The 16,015-nt window shown below is 46.0% G+C and overlaps 1 protein-coding gene across 6 annotated transcripts in view; it reads right to left on the reverse strand.

Annotated features, from left to right (window-relative positions):
- TMTC3 (transmembrane O-mannosyltransferase targeting cadherins 3) overlaps nt 1-16,015 on the reverse strand; it is a 210,869-nt gene that overhangs the window by 169,363 nt on the left and 25,491 nt on the right. For 3 of the 6 annotated variants that reach the window (XM_029601654.1, XM_029601658.1, XM_029601652.1), the window contains exons 2-5: nt 7,787-7,954; nt 7,498-7,562; nt 6,070-6,205; nt 3,304-3,399 (exon numbers count right to left, since the gene is read on the reverse strand). The gene's annotated coding sequence lies outside the window, so the exon portion shown is untranslated. The remainder of the gene's footprint in view (nt 1-3,303; nt 3,400-6,069; nt 6,206-7,497; nt 7,563-7,786; nt 7,955-16,015) is intronic. The other 3 variants (XM_029601657.1, XM_029601656.1, XM_029601655.1) reach the window with 2 other exon arrangements.

Raw genomic sequence — 16,015 nt, forward strand, 5'->3', positions numbered from 1 at the left:
TGAGATGTTTGACATATGTCAAGTGTAATTTCTTTGTATTTGGTTTTCGTTTTAGCTTGGCAGGGAGGGTAGTTTTCAAAAAACATTTTCCAGGGATTAAAAAAAGCAAAAAAAACCCCATACTTTACCTATAGAAATAGCCTATTATAAACTTTGCTTGATTATGAACCATATGCACATAATGTTCCTTAAAAATAGGGATGTGAAGATATGCTTCCGTCAGATCTAACGATGCCATAAACTCCTGGGTATGCACCGCTGCTATCACCGAGCGCAAGGTCTCCATCCGAAAATGAGGAACTCGCAACGCTACATTCACCCTTTTCAAATCGAGAATGGGACGAAAGGTTCCCTCTTTCTTCGGGACCACAAAATAGATCTAATACCGCCCGGTTCGAATCTCCTCCGGAGGCACCAGTATCACGGCCCCCAAACGCTGCAATCTGTGCAGAGTCTCCCGCACCACTCTGCGCTTCTGCAGTGAGCCGCATGGGGAGACTAGGAACAAGTCGCGGATGGGCCTTGCAAAATCTAAGGCGTAGCAGTCTTTTATCACCCCTAGAACCCACTGGTCCTGCGTGATCTTGGCCCACTCCCTGTTAAACAATGCCAGCCGACCTCCTACAAAAGGAACGGCGGAATGGACCAGCCTTATTTCATTGTGTAGACTTGGGACCGGAAGGAGCTGTATTGCTGGGATTCCTGAAGGGTCTACGGCCCCCTCGAAAGGGCTGTCCCCAGGAATGTCCTCTTGACGAGGAACTCCTCTGTGCCGGCGCCACAGAGGGGTGCTGTTGGCGAAACCTGCGATTGCCACGAAAACGTAACAGAGGTGGAAAACGGCGTCTAGCCCGGGGTCTGTCTTCTGGCAAGCGAGGCGCCTTAGCATCTGCCAGCTGTTTCACAATTTGATCCAATTCCTCCCCAAACAGGAGTCGACCCTTAAAAGGCAAAGATGACAACCTGGACTTAGAAGAAATATCCGCTGACCAGTTACGAAGCCATAGCATGCGCCGTGCCGCCAGTGCAGACCTCATAACCCGGGAGGACGTCCGGACGTCATACAATGAGTCAGCTACAAAGGCTATTACCGATTCTAATTGGTCTGTGCGAGCCGCTTGCTAGTCTGTGTCTGTTCTTCCTGTGTGCGCTGTACCCAGCGTAAGCATGCCCTCTACATGAGGCTGGAACAAATAGCCGCGCGAAGACTGAGGGTCGAGACCTCAAAAATTCTTTTGAGTTGAATCTCGAGTTTGCGATCCTGAATGTCCTTCAGCGCTGTCGCTCCTGTAACCGGGATAGTGGTCTGTTTCGTCATGGCGGAGACCGCGGAGTCTCCCTTGGGTACGGCAAATAACTCTAGGGTCTGTTCTGGCATCGCATACAGCTTAGCTATCGCCCTGCCTAACCTCAGCCCTGCGTCCGGCGAATTCCATTCCTGTTCGACTAACGTCTGAATGGAATCATGGTATGGAAAACCTGTAGAAGGAGCCTGGTGCTTTGTAAAACCGGATCTGCAGCATCATTACGCGCTTCTGCTGCTGGAGATTCAGTTCCTCCAGAACCTGAGGAAGAAGTGGTACTAACTCATCTTTATGGAATAACCGGAGAATCTTGGGGTCATTCCCCTCTGCCGGCGGTCCGGAATTCAGGTAGTCTTGAGTCGTCACCCCCAACGTCCGTGTCCGCCCTCCCCGAACCATTGGAGTTGTTCTGCGGCACCTCCGTGGGAACACGCAGTCCTCGAGCGGGCGTAGCTCCTGCCTGCGAGGACCTCTGCATGCCCTGACCGGGGGCCGCCCCAGGCAGGGATCCTCCCTGGGATAAACCAGGCTCCGGAAGTAAAGGTGGGGTAACTGACGTATGCCAGACCCACCCCCCTCATATTGTGCCAAAAAAGCTTTGTGCATTAACAGCACAAACTCTGGCAAAAAGGGAGCCGAAGTCCGCCCATTGTCGGGTGCAGGCAAAAGGGCCCCTTCCCCGGGCCCTATTGGGACACCCTGTGTTCCTCTACAGGACCTGGGAGCACCGGTAAAAGTACTGGGGAGGAATCCCCCGGCGTCTGAGGTGCCGGAGATTCGAACCCCGAGGGACTCAAAATGGCCGCCGTTCCCGCGGTTTCCCCAGCTGCTGGGCCAGACGCAATTGAGGAAGGCCGAGACAGGCACCTCCGACATTTAGCCGGCCTGGGGAGTTCGGAGGGACCCCTCCCCGGAAATGCAGGCCGCGCAAAGGCTGCGGCGACTTAGACGTGCTGGGGTGGACCTGCAAGCGCGACAAGCCACCCCCTTACCATTGCGGTGCCGACGATTTGAACCAAAACCGGCAGAAAAACAAAAAGAAACTAAGAAAAAACGCCGAAGAAAAAAACGCCGAAACCAAGCCGGGGCTGAGGAAAGAGTTGACACAGCTCCTACCTCTTCCTGCCTACCGGATCCTTAACATTTTTTTTTTTTTAAACTTTACTGCTCTAACAGCAGTCTCACTGTAAAATTCCTCTCCTGCACTGAAGAGAGCTATCCAGCTCAATTCAGCAATTAAACGAAGAGAAAAAAGTGAGAAAACTAAATTTGTGAGCCAACACGTGCCAGGGAGGGATCCGGACCACCGGATGTGCACCTCACGGTTACGGGATGGGGGCATACAAAAGGGTCACCGACCCCCAGCCCTCCCCCCACCTCAACCAGATAGGGTAGGGATTCCTTACCAGCAACCCCGACCCCCTGGGAGGAAGGCTCTCAAAATTTAAAAGAAAAAGCAACCAAAAAATCCTAAACCAAAACTGCAGGGTTCAAGCATCAGTCCTGCCCTGCTGGGAGACAGAGAAATACTGAGAAACTGCAGGGGACATCAGCATAGTTAAAGCAGTGGCAGTTTAACTTTCTCTGTCTCCACCTGCTGGCACGGATGTATGAACCCAGGAGTCTGGACTAATCTGGTACATACAGGGAATAGCCTGTTATAAACTTTGCTCGATTATGAACCATATGCACATAAGTTCATTCAGACAGACAGAGCAGAAGTGCTCGCAGGGCACCCCTGGGGAGGGGTTTGGACTTATCTGCATACTTTTAGATTTTTCATAAACGTATGTGCTTAAATTTCTTCAAACATTTGCTGCGCACAAATTAGCAGGTATAACTGTGTGAACGTGTTTTGATGGGGTAATTTTCAAAGCGAACATATGCATGTCAGTTCGCTGTGAAAAATGGAAGAACTTATGAACGCCTTTGCTGACTTTATGCAGGCTGCTACAAAATTACTCCCCTCCCCCAATTTTTAAAAAGTCAGTCAACGAACCTTTCCATCTGTCACTGGGAAGAGGAAGTTTGGGAGATCAATTAATATATGTAAAGATGTAGACAGTGCTCAGAACAATCATTTCAAGAAAATCACCTGCAAAAATGATAGAAATAAGAAGACATTACAAAAAATGCATTAGTTTAGTATTCTGTTTCCACACGTGAAATCAGGGTTCAGGAATGGCCTTGGATTTCTTACTCTTCAGACTATGGCCTGGGACTAGGAATATCAGAGGTGATGCTCATAGCCCATGGGGGTAGGGGGTGGGGAGAGTTGCAACACTGTTGTGCAATGCCTCCATGCTATCTCTAATGCCCATCAGGGTTTAAACCCTTGGCCACTTGAGGGTCCCAGTAAGTCTATTAAGGTCTCACCTATACATACATCTGCCTCCCACTTGTCAACAAGCTACTCCCTGAGAGCTTTCCAGGGCAATTAAGATAACTCCACAAAACTTGGGGTCTCAATTTCCAGAAAACAGACCATACATCCAAAATATTGTGATTGCCCAGTGTCTTGCTTACGTGGGGGATACTGATCAGCCACAAACACAGTGCTAATGAACTGAAGAGTTTATTATTAAAAAAGCAAAATATAAAAGATTTTAAATCAAATGTGTGACAATAGGCAAGGAAAAGAAAAGCGATTTCACAATACCACTAACTAGTTTTAATTTCAGAGCTAAGTTCTGCACATCTCAGTCAGCTGTGATTAGTTCATACATTATAAATGGGCTACAGAGCGCAGACTGTCTGAAACTATTCTCTCTTAGCTATATGAGCTTTATCCATTTGTTCCTATCATCCCACAGCTGTCTCACTCAGCATCAGTGACCTTATCAGTTGCTCTGACACTGGAAATCACCCCATTAGCTATTGGTGACTGGGGGACACCCTCACTGTTATGCTGCCATCTGTTGCTCAGGTCAAAGTTGTCAGAAAAATCAATGTTCTGAAAGGGAGTTTTACATGGCAGACATAATATTAAGAGTTAAAAATCCTGTTTTGCCAGAGACTACCATACTCTACTAACCTGTCAGGAACAGAATCACAGATTACAGAGGTTGGCTGCTCTCAGCCACCATAATATGTTCATATAAGCAGTATCTAGATAAAGAGAACATGGAAGGACAAAAAAACCCAGAGAATCCAAGAATGATGCCATATCACATCTCCCAGCTTCACAATGCTATAAATTGGGACCTTTGTTTTCAATTTTCATTTTATTTTCCCTTGGAATTTTAATGTTATAACAAGAAATAAATGACTGCTATAACAGGAGAAAAATCAGTGGAAGTCATTTTTCCCCACTTATTTTAACATTGAAATTCCTAGGGAAAAATACAATAAAAACTGGAAAAAGGTCCCTAGTTATAAAATATGAATATCTGGCAATGCATGAATTTCCTGTTACAGAAACACCAGTGCAGAGTTTAAATGGGGTCGAAGTGATGGTGGGCTCAAGAGGGAAAAATGATTAATTGGGAAATAGCAACAGATTCCAGCAGCTTGTTGCATGCCAGTGTGCCATTCTGTCATCTTAGATACCTTATGACTTTCTAACAGTAGGCACCACCATAGGTACCTTATGCGACTGGCCTCCACCACGAGGCTCCCTTCTGTGAGAGGCTGGGTTTCTAGCTCTTCCCATGATGGATGCAGTAGCGCTAACCCTTACCGTTCAACTTCTTTGCTTTTGGTGCTGTGGTGTGATTACTCTCTCAATGTTCCTCAGTTTTAAATGTAACTATTTATGAACACTCTGTAGACTAAGTGTACACAAACCCTCAAAGACATTTTTGTGCTGTCTTGTTTAAGATTGTCGACATGAATGGGCTTGTAAGCTACCAATTAGCCAGCGCTATTGTCACAATCTATGATTAGTTAGCTAGCACAGAATGTCCCTCCAAGAATAATGGAGAGCACAATAAAATAAAGATAACCAAAATAGAAATTTATTTTAACACGTTGCTTTCCATTTGCCCTCCAATAAGCTTTGACTTATTCTCTTGCCAGAAACATGCCTTCCTGCGCACACAGTGCTTTTCATGTGTAAGAACTCCAAATTAGACAATCCCTATGGTAGCTGTAGAGCTTTTTCATGCATACAACATCCGAATATCGCCATCTGGAATAAGGACCTTAAACATTAAAGCTAAAAGCAACAGCATAATTCACTAGAAGATCCAAATCCATTCCTAGTTATCCACTGGGAAGCCTTGAAGCAGAGGCCTAACTGACTGGGAAGCTGGTGTTTTGCCCTAAATCACTGGAGGGTATGGATAAGCCGATATAAAGAAGATCTTTCACGGACTCTGCTGGCAGAACCTGCAATCCTGCCCCTGAGGAATGTGACTGTTCCTCAGAATAAAGAAGTTGTTCCCAGCAACCAAAGGATTGCTTGGCCATGCTGACGAACCTGGATAGAGAGGTCCATGAAAACTGAAGTTATAACTGGAGCTGCCCTGATTTTGAGTTCTAGGGTTTTTTTTTTTTTTTTATGTGAATCATCTGAGATTAGAACTGAAAATATATGAACCATTATTGGACCTGTATGTGTTACAGCCTCTGCTCTGGGACAGGTTCTCTTCTTGCAGTGAAGAGAACCTGTATACTTCTGTTATTCCTGTGTTTAAATAAAGTCAAGCTTGAAACCTGAAAAGGAATGTGTTCCAGTCACTTAAAACCTGATGCACAGAAATATATTTCATAAAAGAGGAAAACGTTAAGGCAATTTCCGTTTTTCCGTGCCTCAGCTTCTTACCACAGATTCTGTCCACAACATGCTTTACTCATGTACACCTCAGTAGTAAAGGAAAGAAAAGTAGATTGTTTTCTTGCAAGCCTGAAGGCTGTGTTGGGGACCATGCTAACTCTCCTTCCTAAGCATTCTTAGGAGTCTATAAAAGAGAACAGCAAAGTAAGAAAAATAGTAAGTGAGAGTATATTTTACATGAAATTATTTCAAATTGTACTTATTCATCTACATAAAACTTAAAATTGTCATTGAAGTCTAGGCTTTCCAGTCTCCTGGTGTGAACTCCGATAGCAGGGAATTGGAGCCAAGAACATTTCAGTCCTTTTAAAGAAACAGATCATATGGCTCTGAAAGCTCCATGTCACGCAGTGAACTAGAGAAGAGGTTCTCCGTGAGGGGTACAGGAAGAGCTCGTTTTTGAGCTTTCATCAGATGCATTTCCATAGATACAGAGGTAAGAATAAGGCTAAATAGTGTAGTTTAGTTACCCTGAAATCCAGATCAGTTTGTGGCTCTTGGGTATTTTAAGACCAGGATTCAAAGTTAGCAAAAAGGGTCTGGTTCATCAAGGACTTTTTCCACAGATAGCATGTCAAGACTGTTGCACTTTCCAACATTTTTACTTCCTACTACTACCATGTAGGCGGTGAAGAGTCACCATGATGGGAACACTGGTCTATGAATAGAAAAGGACTTACAATAGATCAGGAGAGAAGTGTATGGGCACAGCAATCTTCCTATTAAGGTAATACAGCATCGATGCTCAGTATACTGTCTCCTGCATATGTGCTGACCATTCAATTTTAGGATTCCTGAACCCAGCATATCTTCAGAGGGATAGCAGTATTAGTCTGGTGTAGCAAAAATGACACGTGGCACCTTTATATAATAACCAATTTACTGAGGCATGAGCTTTTGCAGACCGAGTCCACTTCGTCAGATGCATGAAGTGTAGTTCAGGCAGTGGGTAATATGGATGGGGATTGAGGGGAAGAGGATCTCATTGTTCTGTATCTTCCTCCTCCCAGTCCCCATCCTCTTATATATTACCCACTGCCTGAACTACACTTCATGCATCTGACGAAGTGGACTCGGTCTGCAAAAGCTCATGCCTCAATAAAATCTGTTAGTCTATAAAGGTGCCACCTGCCTCTTGTCATTCCAGCATATGTTAACATTCATGTTCCCACCCCCTCATAAAAGTTAGAGCTCAACGAGTAACACACAAAATTTAACTATGCTTGAGAAAAAAACTGAAATCTTAGGCCAAAGTCAACATTTTTCTATTCTCTCGCTGCTCAGAGGAATAATGTTTCCCAGCTGTATACTTAATCCAATCCAAATTCTGTATACAAACATTTTTTCAAAAAGTTATTTTCATCCCATTTATTAACTCCTAGAAATGAAATAAAATCTGAAGCTCAGACGGCCTACCAATATTGTCCATTGCTCCTTCAACGACTTTTTCCATTTCATGCTGCTAAACCATGTTGTTGTCTCTGTTTGTGAGAAAGATGCAATATTTTTTTTGTACAATGAATTCTGTATTTTCCAAGCTTACAACAGTTTCATGAATGAGGGTAAACAGTAAATAAATTTCTGCAAGCTAACTACCCTCAATTAGCATATTTTAGGACTACTGCATGCATTTCATTTCTTTGTTTTACAATATATTTCTTTGATCTTTGAAATGCTCTTTTAAACACAAGAAAGAGTTGCCTACCGTAATATCTACTTCTGGAGTCTGTTCAATTCCTCTGCTGGAGAGTCTACGTACATAAGGAGTTTGGAAATTTTTTTGCAGGTCTCACCAGTACTATGAAAGTCTCAGAAGGCTCCTGTGGAATTCGTGATGTCACACTATTTTCAGAATCCTTTCTGCACATGGGCTCTGTGAAGTCAAACAAACAGAAAATGAGTTACACATATTACTGCACTAAAAACAGACTTAGCATGCTATAACAGTAGTTAAGCTGACTGAACAGGTCTGTTTGAATGGTCAGAATACAAATAAATATTTTGATATTCAATAGCTGGATAAACACAGGGATTTGAAATTTCCTGTCCCTCTCACTGGTGAAATTTAATCCAGGTAAAGAAAGGCCAGGGTGAGGGGCATTCTGGGGATGTAGCTAAAAGGTATCAGGTTAGCACTGATAGTCAGCACGTGCCGGATAAACCCAGCCAGATAAGTTTGGTTGGAAAAATTACCACCCTAAAGTTACCCAGTATATTCAGTGGCAGACTAATCCAGCCAAGTGCCGCTCAAAATCTAGGTAATGCTACCAGGTAACTGTCCAGGCCACTGGCCTGCTGAAGATAGACTTTTTTATACTTCTTTAGCTACAGTGACTATAAGCAACAGGGAATCCTGGCTAGAGCTGTTCTCCAGATAGAGGTAATTCTATTCTCTATATACACACACACACACACACACACACATCATTTAACCTCACAGGTAAATGAATGTAAAGCAGAGTTGCTTACCTGTAACAGGTTCTCTTAGGACAGCAGGATGTTAATCCTCACACATGGGTGACATCACCGGATGGAGCCCGGCACGGAAAACGTATGTGAAAGTTTCTTGACTAGACACACTGAGCACGCCCAGCAGGTTCTATACCACGTGTCCACGCGGGTCCCTCTTCAGTCTTGTAACAGAATTATGAAAAATTTAGAACAAAAAAAATAGTAGAAACCCAACTCCGTGGGGTAGCGGGTGGGTTTCATGAGGACTAACATTCTGCTATCTTAGAGGAACACCTGTTACAGGTAAGCAACTCTGCTTTCTCCTAGGATAAGCAGGATGGTAGTCCCTCACACATGGGTGAATTCCTAGCTACAGGCTGCTCCTCAACACCAATTCTGGACCAACAAGCACCAACCAAGTGTCAACAGGCACAACCACCACAGAGCTGCTGGTAACAGAGGGGAAAGACAGCCTGAATCTAAACAATAGGTTATAGGCAGGGAGAGTTGAGTTCTACGCCTCAAAGAGATTCCAAAGGACAGACTGGCTGAACCTGTCACGTCGGCCATCCCTATCCAGACAGTAGTAAGCTGCGAATGTGTGGAGAGAACTCCACATCACAGCCTTGCAGATCTCCTTCATAGGGACTGCTTGCAAGTGGGCCACCAACATTGCCATGGTTTTGACAGAATAAGCCTTGACATGACTGTCAAGATGCAGACCCGTCTAAGCATAATAGGAGATGTAGTCTGCTAGCCAATTATATAGTGTCTATTTGGCAATAGCAACTCCCAATCTAAAGCCTGTCAAAAGAAATGAAAAGTTGGGTGGATTGTCTATGGGCTTCTGTCCGCTCCAGATAGAACGTTAAGGCTCTCTTCTAATCCAAACTGTGCAGTACTCATTCACCTTGGTACGAATGGGACCCGGGAAAGAATGTTGGCAGGACAATTGACTGGTTAAGATGGAAATCCGTCACCACCTTAGGCAGGAACAGGGTACAAATGCACGTCCACCCTATCATGATAAAACTTGGTATAAGGTGGACGAGTCACTAAGGCCTGGAGCTCGCTGACCCTGCACACTGATGTGACCGCCACAAAAAATATGACCTTCCATGTCAGGTATCTCAGTTCACAGGAGTACAGCGGCTCAAAGGGAGCTTTTATCAGCTGAGCTAGCACTATGTTGAGGTCTCAAGATACAGCAGGAGGCCTTAGGGGAGACTTCAACTGAAGCAGGCCCTGCATGAAGCATACAACTATAGGCTGTTCAGAAATGGGCGTACCATCTACACCTTGGTAGTATGCACCAATTGCACTTAGATGAACTCTAACGGAGTTGGTTTTCAAGCCAGTCTCCAATAGGTATAGAAGGTAATCAAGCAGTTTTTGTGTGGGGCAGGAGAACACATCTAGGGCCTTCTGCTCACAACTCATGGAAAACCTCCACTTCAGTCTGTAGAACTTTCAAGTGGAAGGCTTTCTAAAAGCCACAAGGACCCGAGACACATCAGCCTCTCAACATCCAGGCTGTGAGTGAAAGGGCCTGGGGGTTGGTATGCTGGAGCCTGCTTTGATCTTGCATAAGATCTGTGGAAATCCCCAGACTGATCGGTCTCTGAATGGGCAATTCCTGTAGGAATGGAAACCAAACCTGTCTCGGCCAATGAGGGGCTATGAGAATCATAGTTCCCCTGTCCTCGCGAAGCTTCAAGAGAGAGTCTTCGCCACTAAGGGGATCAGAGGATATGCCTAGAGAAGGCCCTTGCCCCAATGATGGGCCAGGGCATCCGAGGCTGGTTTGCTATCTGACCTGTACAGGGAGCAGAACTGAGGCACCTTCCTGTTGCAGGGGGACACAAACAGATTTACATCCGGGCTCCCCCAGGGGTGGAATATCCAATTCACTACCCACTGGTCCAAGGACCACTTGTAAGGTCTGAAGGCCCAACTTGTCTGTCCGCTATCTTATTCTTCAATTCCAGCCAGACACATGGCTCTGAGTACCATCCCATGGGATAGGGCCCAGGACCAGATCTGGATCGCTTCCTGACACAGGAGGTATGATCCTGTGCCTCCCTGTGCTTGTTGACATACCACATCGCTATTTGGTTGTCTGTTTGGATCTGGACAATTTTGTTGGACAGCCAATTATTGAAAGCCCACAGAGCATATTTGATCACCAGAAGCTCCAGGAAATTGATTTGACACCATGCTTCCTGAGTGGACCATAGGCCCTGGGTGCAAAGCCCCTTTACATGATCTCCCCACCCCAAGGTGGATGCATTTGTGATTAGGACAATTTGTGTAAGGGGAGTTTGGAAAGATATTCCCCATTCCAAATTTGAGAGAACCTGCCACCAGGACAAAGTCCTGGAGAGACAGAGAGATTCAGATGTGGGCCTGGAGGTTCTGAGTGGCCTGGCGCCATTGCAACCTCAGGGTCCATTGGGCTCTGCGCATGTGTAAGCGTGCCAAGGGAGTAACGTGGACAGTTGCGGTCATGTAGCCCAACAGCCTCAACATGTGCCAAGCTGACACCTGCTGGTTCTATTGAATCACTGCCGCTATGGACACCAAAGTGACTGCCCTGGATTGTGGCAGGAAGGCTTTTGCCTGAGCCATGTCTAGTAGGGCTCCTATGAAATCCAATCGAGGTGACAGGCTGAGCTGGGACTTTGAGTAGTGAATAACGAACCCTAGTGACTCAAACACCTGGATGGATCTGCCCCTGCCTGCGAGGCACTCCTGACCAGCCAGTCATCCAAGTAAGGGAAAACATGCACTCCCAGTCTGTGGAGCTGTGCCCTCACCACAGCCAGGCATTTTGTAAAGCCACATGGGGCCGATGCTAGCCCGAATGGTAACACTCTGTACTGGAAGTGCTGTTTTCCCACCACAAATCTGACATACTTCCTGTGACTTGGGAAGATCTCAATGTAAGTATATGCATCCTTTAAACTGAGGGAGCACAGCCAGTCTCCTTTTTGCAGGAAGGGAATCAGTGTGCCTAGGGAAACCATCTTTAACTTTTCTTTTTTGAGAAACTTGTTCAAGGCCCCTCAGGTCTGGGATGGAGTCCCCCTGATCTCTTTGGAAGTACCGGAAGTAGAATCCCTGCCCTCTTTGCTCTGGTCATTAAGAGGGCGAAGAGCTCCTTTAACAGTATCTACTGTTGCACTATAGGTCCCCAAAATAGACACGGAAGAAAGTTTGGTGGGATACCCAATAGGTTCAATTGGTATCCTTGATGGACGATGGACAAAACCCACTGATCAGAGGTTATACTGGGCCACAGAATTGCAAACTACTATAACCTGTTCCTGCCCGGGGTGGGGGAGAAAGAGTCCTGTTTCTCGGGTATGGGTGGCTGGCTCATGCTTCCTACGATCCAGTCAAAACCCCATCGCAGATTTGACTGGGGTGCCGGCTAGGGAGCTCACTGCTCCCTGGGACGGCCGTGAAAGCGCATCCTCTGCAAATGGGAGCGAGGAGCCGGAGGACAGTACTTCCCCTGGGTAGTAGTAAGACCTCCTCTGATTCTGCCTTGCAGAACTCCTGGCCAAGGAGGATGGGTCTGAAGTGCTGGCAGAGATGCTGGAGGAGTCTCATGGTGATCCCGCAACTGGGCCACCACGTTCCTTATCTTATATCAGAAGAGATTCTGTCCTGTGCGTGGCAGATCAGCCAGACTTTCCTCAACCTCTGGTCTATGATCAGAGGCCCGCAGCCATGAAATTCTGCGGGTGCGAATTCCTGCTGCAGAGACTCTCGTTGCAATCTTGAAGATATCATAGTTTGACTGAACTGTGTGTTTTCCACACTCCAGGCCCTGATGCACCAGTGATAAGGTATCTTGCTGCTGTTGAGACAGCCACTCAGCCTCGTTCTACACCTGCTTCCATAGGTTGCATGAGTATTGGCTCATGTAGAGCTGGTAGGAGGCCATGTGAGCAATACGCATGGCCCCCTGAACACCTTCCTCCCAAGAGCATCCATCGCTCTATGATCCTTCCCCAGGGGCGCAGAGGCATGAGTCCGAGAGCATTTGGACACCACCGACTGGTGTGACAGCTGATGCTTTTCGAATCTGGTAGCCTCTTGGATGAGGTAAACCCCATCAGTCTTCCTGTTTACAGGGGGTACTGTGAAGGGGTGCTCCCAGATCCTCAGCAGCAACTCCTTAAAGATCTTGTGTACTGGGACCACAGCAATCTGGAAGATTTCCAGCATCTTGTGTCTGGTGTCCTCCTCCATCATTAAACGAAGAGGGATGGCCTCAACTATCGCTGCACAAAACCTGGATTATAGCGAGGATGAGGCCCCAATTGACCCCTGGGATGACTCTACGGAATCTTCCTCTGAGAACTTGGAGGGCTTCCCTTCAGAACAGTCTCCTCAAGAGAAATGAAGGAGGTCTCCACCAGAGGACATGTCCTTTGAAAACCACAGGGGATGGGGCCCTAGGTGCTTGGCCTTCATCTAGAGACATTGGCACCAGTGGCAGTGGCGCCGGATCTGACAACACTGGATGGGGGGGGGCTGCAGGCCTCTGTGCCCCTGCCGGCCTTGATGGAGCTTCCTCGGAGGAGGAACCAGCAATGAGAACCAGATCAATCAGGGGCAGCACTGGTGCCCTGTCGGGGATCGATGGCCTCCCAGAAACCGGTGCCAACTGGATTAGTAACACACCAATGAGCAAGTTGAGCCATTCCAGCAGCGGTTCCAGCCAGGAAATCGTGGGTATCGGCACTGTTGCTGCTACGGCTCAATGCCCTGCAGGCCAACTTGACTGCCAGCTGGACTCTGCGCTCCAACTCCTCCTCAAAAGTTGCCGATGCCAAAACCAAATGGGAGGCAAGAGCGGTGGCCAGATCTTCCTCGGATCGGCGACTGATATCAGGACCAGTGACCATTGCAGACTCTGGCATCGATGGAAGCTGGGCACTCCTAGCCACGAGGTTGTTCGGGGGCATCACAGTATGTGCTGGCGCCATCCAAAGCCTGGAACCGTGCATTGAAGGTAACCGGTGCTGATGCTTGGCCTGGTCTTTCCCTGGTGCCGAGGTTAATAACGAACCCAATGTCCTCGACCTGGAAGAGACCAACATGGGTCAGTCCATGGGCACCCCTATCCACCAGCGGCATTGATGGGACTGACGGGCCCACCAATGTTGAGGGCTTGGTTTCCATCAGTGTGGCTCAACGACCTTCAGTGCCAATGCTGATACTGATTGCTCGGACTTGCTTGACCTGAACAGCTTCTCCATCTTGTCAAGTCGAGCTTAATGTCCCTTCGGGATCATCTGGTCACACAAGTGACAACCCCAGATGTTATGCGATGCCCCCAGGCAGAGGATACACACATCATGTAAGTCCATGATAGACATAGTCCTCGGCCACTAGGGGCATCGATGGAAACTGGACGATGCCATGTCAACATGAACAAGAGGGGAAAAATGACAGGCAAGGACAGCAAGCATCAAGACTCTGCTGCCATGGTGGGGAACGGAGGTGAAAATAAACTTACCAAACAGTCGAAAAACTTGGCAGAGGCTAGAGGGAACTGAAAAGGAACTTGTGTCTAAGAAACGCAAAAAAAACCTGAAAATTATCGGTAGAAAAGTCTTCCAAGACAATTTCCAAAAGAAAAGCCTTGAGCTCACTTCACCATGAGGCAACAGCTCCGCGGAAAAAAAAGACTGAACAGGGACCCTGTGTGAACCTAGTCAAAATTCTAGAAAGTTTGACATGTTTCCCATGCCAGGCTTCATCCGATGTCGTCACATATATGTGAGGACTACCATCCTGCTTGTCCTAGGAGAAACTGTAATGACTGAATCCAGAGATCGAGGAAGTCCAGTAAGAAACCAAACCCTGCAGTTCCCACAAGTTTAATAAAAGCCAGATTTGCACGTTGGATCTTCTCAAACGTGGTGTGGCACTGCAACTTCTTTACACTGCAAAATTGTGGCTTTCACCATTAAAGAAATGTGACCCTGACAGCTTTAGTAAAAGAGTGCACAATATCTTTCATTTTTCTCCTTTAGTGTATGCAAACTCTTTCTTTCCTCCTTATGCAGGCATTTACGGAACATCAGCCAATATTGGGAGTTGTTTTAGTTTAGCGGCAGCTTCTGGGCTTTGACTGAAGTTGCTGCATAGAAGGCTAATTTGACTACTCTGGCAAGAGATCACTGCAATGAAAGGGAAGTATTAATTCCTCTTGACCGTTCAACCTATCCACATCTCCTGCCCAGCTTTATAGTCCCTTCATCAAGAGATCCTTTGTGCTTGAAAGGTAGAAATGTTTATTTAAAAAGATCTAAGGAATGTTTTTGGTTTGACTTTTGGGATGAATTATTTCAGAAGTTTCTGGGTTTGTAGTGGCTTTCATACTGTTGGATTTACAAAAATCCATTTTATAAGTATATAAAAGATATGCCATACTGGGTCAGACCAAGGGTCCATCAAGCTCAGTATCCTGTCTCTAACAGTGCCAATCCAAGTCACAAGTATCTGGCAAGTACCCAAAACATTAAATAGATCCCATACTAATAATGCCAGCAATAAGCTATGGCTATTCCCTACGGACTAATAGCAGTTTATGGACTTCTCCTCCAGGAACTTATCCAAACCTTTTTTAAACCCAGCTACACTAGCTGCCTTAACCACATCCTATGGCAACGAATTCCAGAGCATTGAGTGAAAAAGAATTTTCTTCGATTTGTTTAAATGTGCTACTTGCTAACTTCATGGAGTGCCTCCTAGTCCTTCTATTATCCAAAAGAGTAAATAACAGTTTCACATTTATCCGTTCAAATCCTTTCATGATTTTGTAGACTCTATCATATCCCCCTTCAGGCGTCTTCTCTAAACTGAACAATCCTAACCTTTTTAGCCTTTCTTCATAGAGGAGCTGTTCCATGGCCTTTATCATTTTGGTCTCCCTTCTCTATACTTTCTCTAGTGCAACTATATCTTTTTTGGGATATGGCAACCAAAACTGCACACAGCATTCAAGGTGCAGTCTAACTATTGAGCCGTGCATTATGACATCCTCTGTTTTATTTGCCATTCCCTTCCTAATAATTCCTAACATTGTTTTCTCTTTTGCCCGCACACTAAGCAAACAATTTCAATGTAATATCAATTAAGATGCCCAGATTTTTTTCCTGGGTGGTAACTTCTAAAATGGAACCTAATATTGTGTAGCTACAGCATGGGTTATTTTTCCTATATGTATCACCTTGCATTGGTCCACATTATATTTCATCTGCCATATGAATGCCCAGTCTTCCGGTCTCACAAGGTCCTCCTGCAATTTATCACAATCGGCTTGTCATTTAACTACTCTGAATAATTTTGTGTCATCTGCAAATTTGATCATCTTACTTGCTGTACCTCTATCCAAATCATTTATAAATATATTAAAAAGCACCAATCCAAGTACAGATCCCTGAGGCACTCCACTGTTTAC

This window comes from Rhinatrema bivittatum, chromosome 4 (assembly GCF_901001135.1).
Source record: "Rhinatrema bivittatum chromosome 4, aRhiBiv1.1, whole genome shotgun sequence".
In the NCBI taxonomy this organism is placed as follows: Eukaryota; Metazoa; Chordata; class Amphibia; order Gymnophiona; family Rhinatrematidae; genus Rhinatrema; species Rhinatrema bivittatum.